Below are 19,408 nucleotides of genomic sequence, written 5' to 3' on the forward strand. Positions count from 1 at the left end.
CAATACTATTTGTTTTTCATTTGTCCCATTTGTATTTTGTTCTCTTTTTCTTCTGTATTCAAAATTTTTATTGAGATATAATTGACACATAACATTGTATAAGTTTAAGATATACAGCATATTGATTTGATATATCTATATTGCATTATAATTGCCATTGTAGAGCTAGGTAACATCTTTATGGCTTCACATAATTATTTCTTCTTGTGGTGGGAACAATTAAAATCCAGTCTCTTAGCGTGCTTAATGTTTGCAATACAGTTTTTTTTTTTTACTTTGTATATATGTATATATTTTATTGAACTATAGTCAGTTTACAATGTTGTGTTAATTTCTGGTGTACAGCATAATACTTCAGTCATGCATGAACATACATATATTCATTTTCGTATTCATAGTCTTAGTCTTTTTCACCATAAGTTACTACAAGATATTGAATGTAGCTCCCTGTGTTATATAATAGAAACTTGTTTATCTATTTTATATATGATAGTTAGTATTTACAAATCTCAAACTCTCAATTCATCCCTTCCTAACCTCTTTCCCTCCTGGCAACCATAAGTTTGTTTTCTATGTCTGTGAGTCTGTTTCTTTTTGTAAATAAGTTCATTTGTCTTTTTTTTTTTTTTTGTAGATTCCACATTTAAGTGATATCATATGGTATTTTTCTTTCTCTTTCTGACTTACTTCACTTAGAATGACAGTCTCCAGGTCCATCCATGTTGCTGCAAATGGCATTATTTTATTCTTTTTTATAACTGAGTGATATTCCATTAAATAATATACCACAGCTTTTTTATCCAGTCATCTGTTGATGGATATTTAGGTTGTTTCCATGTCTTGGCTATGTCAGTAGTGCTACTGTGAACATTGGGGTGCATGTATCTTTTTGAATTAAGGTTCCCTTTGGATATATGCCCAGGAGTAGGATTGCTAAATCATATGGTAAGTCTATTTTTAGTTTTTTAAGGAAACTCCATAGTATTTTCCATAGCGACTGCAACAAACTACGTTCCCACCAACAGTGGAGTGAAGTGGAACAACCTTACTTCTCTTTATGTCTCTTACAGTCCCCATTTATATCATAGTTGCCTTAAATGTTTCTTCTTCATACATTTAGAAGCACATCAGACTGTTGTCATTTTTTCTTCAAGCATCAAATATAATTTAGAAAACTCAACAGAAGAATGATGCCCATGTTTTTGTTTGCTGTCTTATTCTTGACATTCCAAATTTCCTTCTTTTATCATTTCCTTAGTCTTTAGACAACTTCCTTTAGGTATTATTTTAGAATAAGTCTGCTGGTTATAGATTCTCTAGTTTTGCTTCATCTAAGAATGTCTTGATTTCCCCTTCATTCTTGAAGGATATTTTTACTGTACGTAGAATTCTGGGTTTACAGTCATTTCCTTTCAACAGCAGAAAAATGTTGTGCCACATCCTGCTGGCCTCCATGGTTTCTGATGAGAATTTGCTGTCATTTGAGTTGTTTTCCCCCTGTACATAAGGTGTTATTTCTCTCACTGCTTGTAAGTTTTTTTTTTTTTTTTAAAGAAGTCTGACTCTGATATATCTTGATGTGGATGTCTTTGGATATAATCTGGTTTGGTGTTTGCTCAGTTTCTTGAACCTATAGGTATATGTCTTTAGCCAAATTCAGGACATTTTCAGGTATTATTTGTTCAAGCCCTACTCTCTTTTCTCTCCTTATGGAACTCCAGTGATGTTACATCATTTGTGATAGTCCAGCAGTTACCTGAGACTGTTCGGTGTGTTGGAGTTTGTTTTTTGTTTCATTTTGTTCATTTTTTCTGTTTTACAGATTGGGTGATTTCCATTATTCTATCTTCAAGTCCTGGTTATTTTCTCTTTTCCCTCCATTCTGCAGTTGAGTCTATCAGTTAAGGTTTTTAATTTCAGTTGTATTTTCCAGTTCTAAAATTTCCATTCAGCTCTTCTTTATGTCTTCTATTTCTTTGCTGAGCGTTTGTATTTTTAAAAATTTGTTTCAAGGGCAAATTTATAATTGTTTATAGCTGTTTTATTGAAACATTTTTATGTTGGCTCCTTTAAGAAAGTCAAATAATTTAGTATCACTGTCATTTTGGTGTCTATTGACTGTCTTTTTTCATTCAAATTGAAGTTCTCTTTGTTCTTGGTATTGTGAGTAATTTTCAGTTGAAACCTGGACATTCGTTGTGTTATAAGACTGGATTTTATTTAAACCTTTCTGTTTTAGCTAACTTCTGACCCTGCTGTGGTAGTGTTAAGAAGGGAGCTGCTTCATCACTGCCAGATGGGAGTAGAAGTTTCCCATTTGGCCTCCACTGTTACCGTGCTGGCATAGAGGATTAGGAATGCCCCATTATTCCTACATGGCATCTACTGAGGTGGAGAGTTGGTGGTCATGTCACATTGGATTGTGGTTAAAGCCTGAGTCTCCACTATACTTCATCTGATAGCACTCCAGCAGGGAGAGGAGGGCATGGCAGGAATGGGGACATCTTGTTACAGCCTCATGGGTGGCATTGGTAGCCTCAGCCTGTACTGGCATTGGTGGAGGTAGGGTCAGTGTTTTCTCTGTGGTGTTTGTCTGCAGTAGAGCAGTTATTGTCTAAAGTGTTTTGTCTTACTAGGATGCCCTTTTCCTGTTCCTTTGGCTAAAGAGAGCAGACTTGTTGTGGCCTTTTCCCTCTATATCCATTGGCATTTCTGGGTTGCTGGCTTCTTCAGTTCCAACTCTGGGGTATATGAATCGAAAAGAAAATCCAGGGAACTCAGTACCATGTCATCCCTTGGGTTCCAACATCCCTAGCCATTCACCTTTCAGTCTTTTTATGTTTGTTTTATGTATAATATCTAGGGGTTTTGTTGTACTTCATGGGAAAAATAAGGAAAATTATATCTAGTCCATCTTCTAGAAGAAGCTATAAGTGGCTGTTATGAAAGTTTTAACTATCATAATTTGTCATTGAGTGGTTACTATATGCTAAGAACTAGTCTAGGTTTTTGCATATATTTACTTATTTAATCTTCAAATAACCATATGAAATATGATTATTATCATTTTATAGATGAAGAAGCTGAGATATTGAAAGGTCAAGCAGCTTTCTTTCTTTCTTTTTTTCCAAGCAGCTTTCTTAACACACAAGTTTTGTGTAATAAAACATGTAAAACAAATTGGCTCTAACCAACAGAGCTAGCATTTGAACCCAGGTCTGATTCCACAGCATGTTTTCTTATAATGCTTTGTAATACTGTTTCTTTGGGCTCAAGCCTCGTATACTGATATTATTCACAAAAATTTAAGTACAATTAATAAATAAGACAGAATGTAATGAAGTGTGTAATACAGATTAATAAATGCTAAACAAGTTAGCAAAGGGAGAAATCAGTATAATTTGATGTCATCAAAGAAGACCTTGGATGGGGGAAGGGTATTGTTCAAGTGGTAGAGTGCATGCTTAGTATGCATAAGGTGATGGGTCAATTCCCAATCCCTCCTCTAAAAATAAATGAACCTAAATACCAGCCAAAATTTAAAAAATAAATAATATAATAATAAAAATTAAAAAAAAAGAAGACCTTGGAGGTAATGGGATTTGAACTGGTCAAGAGAGGTAAATAGAATTTGGATTGACAGAGGAAGACAAGAATTATTTTAGTATGATCAAAAACACAAAGATAGAAATGAGCAAGTTTTTGTTTATAGGGGGCAGAAGGATGCTAGCAAGATGATCATTCTTTCTTAATTTGACCAGTTGGACCACTTTCTTACACAATACACAAAAATAACTCAAAATGGATTAAAGACTTAACATAAAACTTGAAACCACTAAACTCCTAGAAGAAAACAGGCATTAAGGTCCTTGATAATTGTCTTGGTGATAATTCTTTGGATTTGACACCAAAAGAAAAGACAACAAAAGCAAAAACAAACCAGTAGGACCACATCACACTAAAAGCTTATAAACAACAAAGAAAACCATCAGCAGAATGGAAAGGCAACCTACTAAATGAGAGAAAATATTTGTGAATAATATATCTGATAAGAGGTTAATATCTAAAATATATAAAGAACTCATAAAACTCAATAACAAAAAATGAAAACAATCTGATTTAAAAACCAGAGGATCTGAATATTTTTCTAAAGAAGACAAGTAGATGGCCAAGAAGTACATTAAAAGATGCTTAACTTCACTAATCATCAAGAAAATGAAATTCAAAACCACAGTGAGATATCACCTCCATCTGTTAGAATAGCTCTTATCAAAAAAAACAAGGAATAATAAGTATTGGTAAATGAAGAAAAGGGGACCCTTGTGCACTATTGGTGAGAACATAAATTGGTGCAGTCACTATGGAAAGTAGTATGGAGGCTCCTCAAAAAATTAAAAATAGAACTACCAAATATCCAGCAATTCCACTTCTGGGTATTTATCCAAAGAAAATGAAAACATTAACTCAGAAGGATATATGCTTCCCCCCATGTTTATTAGAGGGGACATATCTCAATATATATTATATATATAATACATAATACTATAAAAGCCATTTATGACAAACCCTTAGTTAACATAATACTCAACAGTGAAAAGCTAGGAGCCTTTCTGCTGAATTCTGAAACAGGACAAGGATGCCCATTTTCACCACTTCTGTTCAACACAGTATTGGAAGCCCTAACCACAGCAATCAGACAAGAAAAAGAAGTTAAAGGTATCCAAATGGGAAGGGAAGAGGTAAAATTGTCATTATATGCAGGTAACATGATACTCAGTATAGAAATAGAAAATCCTAAAGACTCCACACAAAAACTGTTAGAACTAGTAAATGAATTCAGCATGGTATCAGGATGCAGGATTAATGTATAGAAATCTGTTGCATTTCTTTACACAACAATGAAATATTAGAAAAAAATAAAAATCCTGTTTAAAATTGTGTAAAAATAATACCTAGGAATAAATCTAACCAAGGAGATGAAAACCTGTATTCTGAGAATTATAAAACATTGGTAAAGGAAATTGAAGGTGATTTTTAAAAATGGAAAGACATCCCATGCTCTTGGATTGGGAAAATTAATATTGTTAAAGTGGTCAGACGATCCCTGTAAAAATACCTATGACATTTTCCACAGAACTAGAACAAATAATCCTAAAATTTATGTGGAGCTGCAAAAGACCCAGAATTGCCAAGGCAATTCCAATCTTGAGGAAAAATAACAAAGATGGAGGCATCTTTGGCAGCTTGGCAGCTCTTGAAGTATTTATGGAAGTCAAAAACTTTGAAAAGAAAGTAATACTAAATGAATACTTATTGACCTACTAATTCTGGTTGAGTCACTGTTCTTCAGTCAAAGATTAATGAAAAGTGATAGTTGACCAGGAACTATATGTTGACATAATTCTCTCTTCTCCACTATAGAGTTAAAAATGCAAAGAGAGGAAGTTAAATAAACTATTATCAAACTTAGTTGTGACTAGTTATGACTTTTCTTACTGATGAGGGAACTCAGTTGTGACTTTTCTGAGATCACTCAGCTAATTGGTGGCAAAGCTTGAATAAGAAATCAGATCTCCTGAAGTTTACTCATGATATTTAAAAAGTTCATTTCAATTCTAAGTGTAGTAAGCCAGAAAGAGAAAGAAAAATACCATATGAGATCTCTCATATGTGGAATCTAAATAAATAAATACATACATACATACATACACACATACATACATACAAAACAGAAACAGACTCATAGACACAGAATACAAACTTGTGGTTGCCAGGGGGACGGGGTGGGAAGGGACAGACTGGGATTTCAAAATGTAGAATAGATAAACAAGATTGTACTGTGTAGCACAGGGAAATATATACAGGATCTTGTGGTGGCTCACAGTGAAAGAGAATATGACAATGAATGTATGTATGTTCATGGATAACTGAAAAATTGTGCTCTACACTGGAATTTGACACAACATTGTAAAATGACTATAACTCAATAAAGAAAGTTTAAAAAAAATAAAAAATAAAAATAAGTAAAAGTTCATTTCAGGCTAATAATAAAAAGAGTTCAGACAGTCTCCCTTGATTAAAATGTTGAAGACCTTGAAAAAATACATTGTAAGATGTACCAACATATTTTAGGTAATTATCATTTGCTTTCGGAGAAAGACTTTCTTGTTCTCTTGTTCTGCAGTAGCTTTAAGAATGTACTAAACCAAATGTTTAGTATTATGAAAACCACCTAACATAGAAAAAAAGTCCTATATGAATAATTTGGCCTTAACTGGTATCTAGTCTTAGCTATGTAAGTCTTTTTGTCTGGAGTAAACCCTTTGTCAATGAATATTTAACAGTCTTATTTTATAGAAAAATAAACCACAAGTCAATGATTTTTTTTTTAAAGTTTAAACCAGTCATATTAGAGATACAGTTTTCATATCAGTTCATTTTGGAAAAACAGAGCTGGACGAATCACGCTCCCTGACTTCAAACTATACTACAAAGCTATAGTAATCAAAACAGTATGGTACTAGCGCAAAAACACACACATAGGTCACTAGAACAGGATACAGAGCCCAGAAATAAACCTATTCACTTAAAGTCAGTTAATCTACAACAAATGAGGCAAGAATATACAATGGAGAAAAGACAGTCTCTTCAATAAGTGGTACTGGGAAAACTGGACAGCTACATGTAAAAGAATGAAATTAGAACATTCCCTAACATCACATACAAAAATAAACTCAAAGTGAATTAAAGACCTTAGTGTAAGACCATATACCATAAAACTTCTATAGGAAAACATAGACAGAACACGCTTTGACATAAATCTCAGCAATATTTTTTTTTGGATTTGTCTCCTAAAGTAAAGGAAAAGAAAACAAAAAGAAACAAATGGAACCTAATTAAACTTTAAAAGCTTTTGCATAGCAAAGGAAGCAATCAACAAAATAAAAAGACAGTCTACTAAAGGGGAGAAAATATTTGCAAATGATATGACTGATAAGGGACTAATAATATCCAATGTACATAAGCAGCTCATACAACTCAACATCAAAAAAGCAAACAACCCATTTAAAAAATAGGCAGAATAACTGAATAGACATTTTTCCAAAGAGGAAATCAGACAGTCAACATCCCTAATCATCAGGGAAGTGCAAATCAAAACCACAGTGAGATATCCCTCAAATCTGTCAGAATGGCTGTCATCAAAAAGAACACAAATAACAAATGTTGGCAAGGCTGTAGAGAAAAGGGAACCCTTCTACACTGTTGGTGGAAACGTAAATTGATGCAGCCACTATGGAGACAGTGTGGAGTTTTCTCAAAAAACTAAAAATAGAACTACCACATGACCCAGCAATTCCACTTCTGGGTATACATCCAAAACAAAACACTAATTTGAAAAGATACGTGCACTCAAATGTTCATAGCAGCATTATTTGCAATTCCCAAGATATGGAAACAACCTAAGTGTCCATCAACAGATGACTAGATAAAGAAGATGTGGTATGTATATACAATGGATTACTACTCAGCCATAAAGAAGAATGAAATTTTGCCACTTGCAGCAACATGGATGGACTTGGAGGGCATTGTGCTAAATGAAATAAGTCAGACAGAGAAAGACACATACTGAATGATATCACTTATATGTGGAATATAAAAAATACAACAAACTAGTGAATACGACAACAGAAAAAGTAGACTCACAGATATAAAGAACAAACTGGTTACTTGGTGGGGGAACGTGAGGTACAAACTATTGGGTGGAAGGTAAGCTCAAGGATGTATTGTACAACATGGGGAGTAGAGCCAATATTTCATAATAACTGTAAATGGAAAGTAACTTTTAAAAATATATAAAAATTTTTAAATTTTCTAAAAAAATGTTTAAAGAGTAGGCACCCTTTCTTATTCCTGATTTTAGGGGGAAAGCTTTCAGCTTTCCACCACTGAGTATGATATTAGCTGTGGGTATCATAAATGGTCTTTGTTATGTTGAGATATGTTCCCTCCATACCAACTTTGACGAGAATTTTTATCATGAATGGATGTTGAATTTTGTCAAATGCTTTTTCTGCATCTGTCAAGATGATCATGTGATTTTGATCCTTCTTTTTGTTAATGTGATGTATCACATTGATTGTGGATATTGAACCATCCTTGCATCCTTGGAATAAATTTCACTTGCGTGGTGTGTGTATTTACATATTGTTGAATTCTTTTTGCTAATATTTTGTTGATGATTTTTGCATCTGTATTCTTCAGAGATATTGGCCTGTAATTTTCACTTTTTTTTTTTTTGTAGTGTCTTTGTCTGGCTTTGGAATCAGGCTAATGATGGCCTCATAGAATATATTTAGAAGTGTTCCCTCCTCTCCAATTTTTTGAGTAGTTTGAGAAGGATAGGTATTAGCTCTTCTTTATATGTTTAGTAGAATTCCCCTGTGAAGCTGTCTGGTCCTCGTCTTTTGTTTGCTGGGAGTTTTTTGATTACTAATTCAACAAGTCTTGAGTTTTATTCTATTTCTGAGTGGCCATCCATCATCCAGAGCTCCTTTAGCCTGCTTTCTCTAATGTCCGTTGTTCACCTTTACTTTAAATTTTTTTCCTTCTGTGTCTACAAGATGGAGAGGAAACAGTGCTAGACCAAGTTAACATTCTGGCTCTGCCACTTACCAACTGTGTGACCCCAGGAAAGTTCTTTAATCTCCGTAAACCTTAGTTTTTTTCATTTGTGAGATAAAAATAAAAATAACAGTGCAAGCTCTTGTTATGTTAGTTCCCTTCTTCTTTATCTGCCTTGCCTTTTTTTGTTCTCTTTTCTCTTTTATATACTTCCTAACCTCTTTCCAACCTATGGTTGTGGGTAATAGCCATCAGTTCAGTCTCTGGCTTGACTGTCATTTATCACCCATTGGTTTACAGGGGAATAAAAGACCCCCAATTTAGAAGAAATTTTGGAAGTCATCTAGACCAGCCCCATCAGCATCAATGCTAAGAGTAGGAATTGTTCTTGTCTTCTTTACTACTACATTCCTACAGTGTCTGGCACAGAGTAAACAACCAATAATGTAATTTAAATGAATTAATGAATAGAAAATGAACTTTATCATATGGTTAAAAAAATCTCACTTACTAATCTGTACATACTATATCCTCTTCAACTACTAAGCACTGAGATCAATGCTAGAAATTATACTTTACTCAACACTGTTTTTAACACTAAACCCTGAACATTGCATGCAAATGAATGATTGAAATGAATAAAACAGGTTTTCACATTTTCTTTAATATCTCCAATGAGCTTTTTATCTTTTAAGGTAATTGAATAAAAGGCAACCAACTATTTCATTCTCTCAGTCTGACATTTCAAATGATGAAGTAGTGATCCATTAGTGTCCAAGTGAAATATTATGAGATTTACCCATTATCTTCTTACAACTTCAAGACTCTCAGTCATCTTCTTATACCCAAAAAGTTGATTATGAGAAAGTCCACAGTTTAGGTAGAAGGCAACGTGAAGCAAATAAGAACCATCTGTGTAGCAGTTGATCATAAACCAAAAACTGAACAGGTCAACTAGTCATCTGCTGCTACAGAAATGTGAGACACTTTGTTATAGTATGACAGTGAGGCTTAGGGTCAAGAGATTCCCCTAGACCTAGAATTATGATGATTATTAAAAATTTAGAGAATGCTTAATAATGATGTAATGCAGAAGACATCTCTGACTTCTGAGGGCTTAGTGTCCAACTTGGGTTCTTAGAATAGAAAGTGAGAGTCTGTAGGAAGAATGGAACTAAAATAGCACCTACAAAACTTGATTGCTTTTATCTGCTAAATGTCTCCCCACAGTAGATTGTGCCTTCCTTAAAGACCAGGGCTGGCCAAATGTCAGACACAGAGTATGCATTTAGTGAATGTGTGGATGATTTAGCAAGCCACCCTGCAGTTCTTATTCTTTGCTGTATCTCACCAAGTCTCAAGTGCTGTGGTACAGTTGCTGTAATGAGGAATACTTTGCTCCAGTTAATAATAATAATGACAGTGGCTAATATTTCTATCATGCTTATTGTAGCCAGGCCCTATACTGTTTTTATATGCATTGAAACTAATTTAATACTTTTAACATCTCTATGAGGTAGTTATTAGTTTTATCCCCATTTTACAGATGAAGAAACTGAGGCGTAGAAGCATAAATAATTTCCCCAGGGTCCCACAGCTGGCAAGTACAAGGCTGGAATCAATTTAAGCTTCCTGATTCTGGAGTCTGTCCCTTAACCACCCTAACTACTATACTATACATCCCTCCAGTTCTGCTTTTTTGCCTGCCTAGCATGCTTTCCCTTACCTCTTTTGGTAATGTCGTCCTTCATTCTTGTGAGGAAATCATTCCAATGGTTCAGGTAGGGTTGACCACTTCTCTTCTTACTACATGTAAGGGTACATGAGAGGGTTGGCTGATTGAATACCCCACCTCCTAGCCAGATGATTGACTCAGGATTCAGTCACATGTGTGTGTGCTTTTGGCAGGTAGTGTTAGTCATAAGGGTTCCACAAATTTGAAGTAGCCAGTGGCTATTCCACATTTAGCAAATGTTTTCTGAAATCCAAGCATTCTAGGCACATAAGATACATTAATGAACAAAGCAAAGATCCCTGCCCTTGTGGAGGCTTGCATCATAGCAGAGGGAGACACTGATAAACATAATAAATAAATTACATAGTGTGTTAGAAAGTAAGTGCTGTAGAAAAAAAAGTAATGGTAGAATAGGATTTGAAGGCATTTGGAATGCTGGAGTGGCAGTGGGGAGATAGAACAGTTTCAGTATTTAATGGGGTGAGCTGGATAGACCTCAGTGATAAAGTAACATCTGAGGAGACTTAAAGGAGGGAAGAATATTAGCCAAGCAGATATTTGGAGGGAACAGCTAAAACAAAGTTCTTATGGTAGGACTTTGCCTAGTGTTTGAAGAGCAACAAGGATTGTAAGGGGCAGAGTAGTAAGAAAAAGAAGTCAGAGAAGTTAATGGGAGCCAGATCACAGAGAGCCTATGTAGGCCATTGTAAGAGTCTCAGCTTTGAATGAAATGGGAAACCGCTGGAAGTTTCCGAGTAGAGGGAGTATCAGGGTCTGACAGATTTTTTTTTTTTCTAATCTTCTTAATCTTAATTTTCTTTTTTTTTTTTTTAACATTTTTTATTGATTTATAATCATTTTACAATGTTGTGTCAAATTCCAGTGTAGAGCACAATTTTTCAGTTATACATGAACATATATATATTCATTGTCACATTTTTTTCTCTGTGAGCTACCATAAGATCTTGTGTATATTTCCCTGTGCTTTACAGTATAATCTTGTTTATGGGGTCTGACAGATTTTTAAAGGATCTCTTTTACAGCTATATGGAGAACAGATTTGAACGAGTGGAAAGGTAGAGCAGGTAGACCTGTTAGAAAGCTAGTGAAATAATCCAGGCTTGTACCAGATTAGAAATAGTGGAAATGTTGAGAAATGGTCAGCTTTTGGAAATATCTTATAAATAGAAAAAGTATGACTTCCTGATGGATTGGGTGTTGGATCAAGGATGACTCGACAGTTTTTGGCCTGAGCATGTGGAAAGATGAAGTTTGCCATCAGTTGTGATGGGAAAGGCTACAGGTGAAACACGTTTTGGATTTGTTAAGTTTGGGATGTTTATTAAGACTTCCAACTGTTTTGTGGACCTCCAAATCAGGAGTTGGATGTATGAATCTGGAGTTTGGGAGAGAGGTCTTTATCTGAGACCATTGAGAGTCATTGGCATATAGATGTTATTTAAAACAAAGGCACTAATCGGAATAGCCAAGGGAGTAAGTATAACTAGAGAAAGGGACCAAGGACTGAACATTGGAGCATTCTAACATTAAGAGCTGGAGACAAAAAAAAAAAAAAAAAAAAAGAGTTGGGGACAAGAGAAGGAACCAGCAAGGAATATTAAAAAGGGGAGCCCAATAAGATAGAAGGAAAACCAAGACACTGTGATATCCTAGAAACCAATGAACAAAGTGTATCAAAGATGAGGGAGCTGTTAATTGTGTCAAATGTAAGAAAAGGACTGAGAAATGCCTATTTCTTAGCAATGTGGAGGTCATTGGTGACTTAGATGAAATCATTTTCACTGGAGAGGTGGGGGCCCCTGATTGGAATGGGTTCAGAAAGAACGGAAGGAGAATTGGAGACTATAAACAACTCTAGTCTTGTTGCAAAGGGAGCAGAGAAATGGGATGGTGGATATCAGGGAAAGCAGAGTCAATAGGAGGTGCTCCTGTTTTTAAAGATGGGAAAAGTTACATCAGGTTATTAAGTTGGTGGGAATGATCCGTTTTTGTCATAATGAAAGCAGAGTCAAGATAGATTTTCCATGACGTCGTTTGAATCACTGCATCCAGCCATGGCTGTAGTTAGTCACCCACTTGAACTTCCTGGTTACGTGAGCTAAGACACTCCCTTTTTCATTTAAGTAGTTTGAGTTGAATGTCTGTCACTTTCAACCAAAAGAGTCATAAACTACCTTTTCTTTCTGTCTTCAAGATGGTCTTCATACTATTTTTAAAGTTAATTTTCCCTGGGTTTCTATTATTATTTATGTTTATATTATTTACTTGCTACTTACTACTTACATTCATATACACACACATCTTCTTGTAAACAAATATTGGAAAACAATATGGAGATTCCTTAAAAAACCCTATGATCCAGCAATCCCACTCCTGGGCATATATCCAGAGGGAACTCTAATTTGAAAAGATACACACACACCAATGTGCACAGCAGCACTATTTACAATAGCTAAGACATGAAAACAACCTAAATGTCCATCAACTGATGACTGGATAAAGTTGTGGTGTATATATATACAGTGGAATACTACTCAGTGATGAAAAAGAATAAAATAATGCCACTTGCAGCAACGTGGATTGACCTGGAAATCGTCATACTAAGTGAAGTAAGCCAGAAAGAGGAAGAAAAATACTGTATGATATCATTTATATGTGGAATCTAAAAAAAAAAAAAAACACACAAATGAACTTATTTATAAAACACAGACAGACTCAGAGACATAGAAAGCAAACTTATGGTTACCAGGAGGAAAGGGGGAGAGGGGATGGGGAGAAATAAATTGGGAGTTTGGGATTTGTAGATACTAACTGTGATATATAAAATAGATTAACAAGGTCCTACATTATAGCACAGGGAACTCTATTCAATACCTTGTAATGGCCTATAATGCCAAAGAATATAAAAAGGGATCTGTATAAATGAATCACTATGCTGTACAGCAGAAACTAACACAACACTGTAAATCAGTTATACCTCAATTTTAAAAATGGGCTAAAGGAGTTGAATAGACATTTCTCCCAAGAAGATATGTGAATAGCTAATGAGCACATGAAAAGATACTCAACATTACCAATCATTAGGGAAATGAATGCAAATCAAAACTAATGAGATATCACCTCACACCCAGTAGTATGGCTATTAAAAAAAAAACAAACCACAAGTGTTGACATGAATGTGGAGAAATTGGAATCCTAGTATACTGTTGGTGGGAATGTAAAATGGTACAGCTGCTATGGATTACAGCATGGAGTTTCCTTTAAAGAATTAAAAATAGAATTACCATATGACCCAGCAGTTCCACTTCTCAGGATATACCCAAAAAAATTGAAAGTAGGGTCTCAAAGAGATATTTGTATACCCATGTTCATAGCAGGATCATTCACAATAGTTAAAATGTGGAAGCAGCCCAAGTGTTCATCAATGGATAAATGGATAAGCAAAATGTAGTAATTAATACATAAAGTGGAATATTATTCAGCCTTAAAAAGGAAGAAAATTCTACAATATGCTACAATGTGAATGAACTTTGAGGGCATTATGCTAAGAGAAATAAGCCAGTCCCCAGAAGACAAATACTATTTGATTCCACTTACATGAGGTACTTAGACTAATTAAAATTGTAGAGACACAAAGTAGAATGGTGGTTGCCAGGGCCTGGGGAGAGAGAAGAATGGAGAGTTATTATTTAATAGGTAAAGAGTTTCAGTTTTACAAGATGAAACAAATTATGGGAATGGATGGTGGTGATGCCTGCACAACAGAGTGAATGTATTTAATGCCACTTAAAAATGGCTGAGATGGTAATGCTATGATGTATTTTCACACAATAAAAAAAAGAAAAAGTATATAAGATAGGATCCAAAGCTTTCCATCAAGGCAGTATCAGGCGTTCTTCAGTAAGGGCTTGTAGCAGTTTATAGTGCTGTCTACACAACTGTCCAGAGCTACTCTTTGCCCCCATTCCTCTAGGTGATGCTCAAGTATAGAGAAATGAGATCCACATTGGACAGGTCTAGGAGTTGCCCTGACTTAAAAGGCTCATGTCCCACAGGAGTCAGTATCTCTTAAAACAGTTCCACAGGCATAATGTTCAAAGTCCCCATAAGGGTTCTGCCAAGTTACAAGAGTCACCACTTAAGGGGGCTCAAAGATTTGGCTTACAATAAGATATTTATAGTTCTTCCAGTTCTAACCAATCAGGTGTCATTTTAACATAGCATTTAGCGTAATATTGCTTAGGAAGATAGCTGACATTCTACCTTTATCAGGTTTTCAGGGGAACATAGTTAAAATTTTAAACAAAGGTCAAAAATTCATGAAGAAAGGAAAAAAATTTGTTAACCCTTTACACACACACATTAACCCATTTATTCCTCACTACAACAAAATTAAGTAGTTGATATTATTATCCCTTTTTACAGATAAGGAAACTTAGGTACAGAGAAATTATGCAACTTCCTCACAGTCACACAACGTTAATAAAGATGGTAGAACATCAACCTAGGCAGTATTGCTTCAGCATGTACACTCTCTCATTCATTGTGTTAAGCAACATAATAGCTTTCCAAGATATCCACATTCCAATCACCAGACCCTGTGACTATGTTGTATTATGTGGCAAGGAAGAATTAAGATTACAGAGGGATTTACATTTACTAATTAGCTGACCTTGAGAAGGGGAGATTATCCTGGATTATCCAGGTGGTCCCAGTGCAACCACAGGGGTCCTTATAAGTGAAAGAGGAAGACAGGAGATACAGTGTCAATTTGATACAGTGGAGGTACAGCCGTTACTAATACTGAAGATGGAGGAAGGGGCCAAAAGCCAAGGAAAAGCTGGAAAAGGCAAGGATATGAATTTTCCCCTGGAAACTCCAGAAGGGATACAACCTTGCAGACACTGATTTTAATTCAGTGAGACCCATTTTGGACTTCTGGCTTCCAGACCTATAAGATAATAAGTTTGTGTTATTTTAAGCCACCAAATTTATGGTAATTTGCTACAGCAGCAATAGGAAACTTGATACAATCACTATACTATACTGCATGTCATATACTGTACTTCTTGTGGCCAGGCCTCCCCACATTGCTGGTTTGCTTCTACATGTAACATTCTGCCTCCTTTCCCCATTTCTGGAAGCCCTTTTCTGGCTCCCCTCTACAGTCTAGATTGGTTGTTTCACCTCTGTGTTTCTGTCTTATTCTATCATACTTCTCATTATGCATGTCAGATACTGTAGATCTTAACTACCTGTCTATCTCCTACTCACCTTTCAAGAGTTAACTCACATGTTACTACTGCCTGGATTCTTTCCTGAACCCCAGCCCCTCAGCCTGGACTAGGAATTCCTTCTCTGTTTTCCTATAATAGCACTTGCTGATCTTTATCATAACATTTACCCTCTCAGTTACAAATGTTTACTTGTCTGCTGTCCCATTAGACGCTGTTCCTTCTCATCTTAGTATCCTTGGTACCCAGCCTAGTACCTAGCACATAGTAAGAGATTAAATAATGTTGGATCAATGAATCAATGATTTGTCACTTAGAATTGTTCTTGGAATATTATATTCCTCTTGAGGTTGAAAATTAATTTTTTTCTTCATCAGAGTATGAAGAGTAGCTCACTGTGGCCACCGTCAAGAATATGGTAACCCTGCTGATCTGAGGTTTATCCCTTTCAGCATTCATTGTCTCAAATGATCATTAAATTTTAGCACTATTTCCTTAGATAATAGCCTAATTCTTTTTCCCCTCCAATTTCGCATGAGAAAAAAATCAAATATTTTATCTGGCATAACATTTTAGTGTAGATTGGGATTCCACTGTATGGTCCAAGACCTTTGAGCCAAAGAAACTTCTTTGGCTCTTGTTCTTTGTGGACCTTCTAGGTTTTTATCTTTTAGCTGTATCTCAGGAAGAGTATTTCCATTCACCTTCCAGGACTTTGCACTTCCATGCCTTCTTCTTCACTGTATTCTTGGTCTTGAGAGTCCCTATATGAACCACAGAGGATCTCTTGAATCTAGACCTGGGTTATCCGGGAGAAAACTTCATCTAGCTTTTTTGTTTCTCCTACAGGCTCCTCAGTAAGCAAGTTTGCTTCTTACGACTCACAGAAGGAAGCTTTTCTTTTCATATCTATACCTTCTAAGTTCTAGTGTGCTGTAACTCTGAGACTAGGCCAGAGTAAATTGAACTTTAGCTCAGATCATGACTGTTTATAAACAAATTTGAACTGAGTTTAAAGACAAGAAAAATAAATTAAGTCAGAGCATGAGAACCTATAAATGCACAATTCACAATTAAGATATTCCAAAGATATTCAGAGAATCTTTCTAAAGTATACATGAGCAAAGGAGTTAAAAGCCATATACAGTGGGCACAAGGAAATGCTGGCCTATTGATGGGATTGTACAGTAAGAATGTAATTTTGATTCAGAAGAGATGCTGACTCCAGAGGTTTTTCTAATGAAGAACTGCTCCTTGGATCAAGTGGGTGTGATGTGAATGCATTTAGAACACTGAGTGAAGACTTAATGAGAATTTCTTCTATTTGATTGGTGTTTGTATGGAATCGGGTTACTGTAGAATATGGAAAAATGGTTTTGCTCCAGTTTCTTTTTTAAAAATGAAAAGCATTGTCCTAATTGAATTTGTTTTGACATTCTTGCTGCCCCACACAGGTCACATTGCAACATGGAACAAAAGAATAAAGCTGGAGGGTAACACAAGGCCTTGACCAAAATGCTGTAAATGTTAGGAATGGTGTTATTACTTGCATATGAAACCTTTAAATAAAGAATGTTATGTGGGATATGCATTCATCTCCATATTAAAAAGGCCATGTTGAAAATAAAATGTCATGGAGTTAGCAAAAATGAGGATTAAGATTGTCTGAAAATTAGTCATTTGATTGCTCTAAGAATTTGATTATAGTTCATATGCTATTTATACATATGCATTTTTCTTTAAATCATTTGAGGTTAGGGCTCTGCTCAAAATGAAGGGGTCTTTAGATATTGGAATAAAAGAGTTAACTGCAGTTATAGTTGGAATACTAACATAATAACAACATTTTTTGAGTATTTACTTGATATGCCAGCCACTATTCTAAGTTATATATATGTGTGTTATATATATATATATATATATATATATATATATATATATATATAAAGTCATTTTACTACAATTTCAGTATATTCTGATGACTTGATTCAATGTATGTAGTCTCAAAGAAGTAGCCAGAAGTTTCTCCTCTTGAAAAAGGGTATCTGGGTAATTTTTACTGCTTTAATATAAATCTGAATGCTATTTTGAAGACATTTGATCACTCAGTATTGTGGTTGATCAGAAACAGCTATGTGTATCCTTTTCCTTTTGAAAAGCAGTTAATTGTTTCGTTTTTATTTTCCCCCACTGATGTAGACTACTAAATGGAGTAGGGTGATTTCAGAAATCATTTCACAATTATATGTGCCCTTATATGTTAACATTCATTTTGGCAACATGTGTACCTTGTATATGTGCGCGTAGTTTCTGCAGAGAACTGCTTAAGGAGTGTGGAATTTTTTTTCCAATCTGTATTCAAATCTATGTAGTAAGGAGCAGGCATTTGATCTGCAGTTCTGAATAAATTGGTTATCCATCAGTATACAAGACAACTTGTTCTATAAGTCTGTGCTCCACAGAGTGGTTGGGGGTGGAGGGAATGAATTTATCATTTTTAAAGTGATTATGTTTTATGCATATTAGATTTTAAAATGAATTTTCCAGACAAATCTTCCCATTTTATTTTTTTCTTAAAAAATGTTTCTAAAATAACAACAACAACAACAAAATTCAGTCTTTTAAAGTATACACCTGATCCCCTTAATAGAGATCCAAGTAAAAAAGTACTGGAAAACTAGGTAATGTAAGGGTATCTCTAAATGAATGCCTGAGCTTGGGAAGCCTTATTGTTCTTTAACCGTGGTTGAGGGCACAGATGGAGAGCAGAGACCATTGCCTGCAGAAGCTGGTGCTGAGAAGGGCCTGTGGCTGCTCTTCAGAGGTTAATACAAGGAAAACCTCTTGATTTGCCAAAGGATTCTGGGAGGGGAGCAGATGGCCACAAGAAGGGCCCTCTAGCTTACTCAGCTGCTCTTAGCTTAGGGTGAAGCTTAGGGTGACCTCTCTAATACAAACAAACCAAGTAGCTCTCAGGGTAATGGGCAGCATCATTTGTATTCCCGAATAACAATACTGCTCCTCACTTTGCAATCTCTTGCACTCTCACCCAGTATGTGGGCGCCATCTGCTTCTTGTGAACTTACATGGGCTCTGGATCTGGCCAGTTGGGATTGCTATTGCATGATACCTCTGAGAGGTATATTCTTTACAGATTACTTACATGAGTCTGATAGGCATATAAGTATTATTACATCTATTTGTATAGTTAAGAAACTGAAGCAAAGAGGAATTGAGGGGCACTGGAGTTAGAATTCAAGCACCCTGATTCCTCAGCTCTGTGTATCATGGCGTGAGTCCACCGAGCCATTCCAATGTTCTTGTTTAGGCAGTAGTTATCCAGCTTTTGAATAAGGCTTTCTGGAAAGGAAATTCGTTGTTTTGAGGATGTTTTAAGCTTTTGTGTGGCTGCAGTTTTTTTAAGTGATGGAAAGGAAAAAGAGTGGCTGCTGGTATACTGCTCTGACCTTCCCGGAGACAGGAATTAAGTGAGAAGTTCTACTTTACACTATATAGTTTCATCAAAACCAAATTTATTCAAAAGTAAAGCTTTCTCATTCAAAGGGATTTCCTAGTTTACATCTCTCTCTCTGTGTGTACACTTAAGCTGACCATGAGAAAAGTTATTCTTTTTTGTAAACCACAGTTCTCCTTTTCCCTGCCGAAACTACATTCATTTTCATGCATTAGCACCTGCTCAGGGGTCTGGTGAATCAAAAGAGCAATGAGCAAAGTGGTTTTAATTGCTCACGCTTTTCTAGAGGCTTTCTTGCACTCAGAAACACAAAAGACTTTG

At 35.5% G+C, this 19,408-nt stretch overlaps 1 protein-coding gene and 1 long non-coding RNA gene across 3 annotated transcripts in view; one reads left to right on the forward strand and one right to left on the reverse strand.

Moving 5' to 3' along the window:
* The window catches only part of ZSWIM5 (zinc finger SWIM-type containing 5), a 139,019-nt gene that overhangs the window by 57,904 nt on the left and 61,707 nt on the right, over positions 1 to 19,408 (forward strand). The window lies entirely within an intron of this gene.
* The window catches only part of LOC141579596 (uncharacterized), a 38,423-nt gene that overhangs the window by 15,356 nt on the left and 3,659 nt on the right, over positions 1 to 19,408 (reverse strand). Inside the window, exon 2 of one of the 2 annotated variants that reach the window (XR_012511303.1) lies at positions 13,976 to 15,329. This is a non-coding gene — a long non-coding RNA (uncharacterized LOC141579596). Of the gene's footprint in view, positions 1 to 585; positions 15,330 to 19,408 lie in introns of those variants that run through there. The other variant, XR_012511302.1, reaches the window with a different exon arrangement.

This window comes from Camelus bactrianus, chromosome 13 (assembly GCF_048773025.1).
Source record: "Camelus bactrianus isolate YW-2024 breed Bactrian camel chromosome 13, ASM4877302v1, whole genome shotgun sequence".
NCBI classification, from domain to species: Eukaryota; Metazoa; Chordata; class Mammalia; order Artiodactyla; family Camelidae; genus Camelus; species Camelus bactrianus.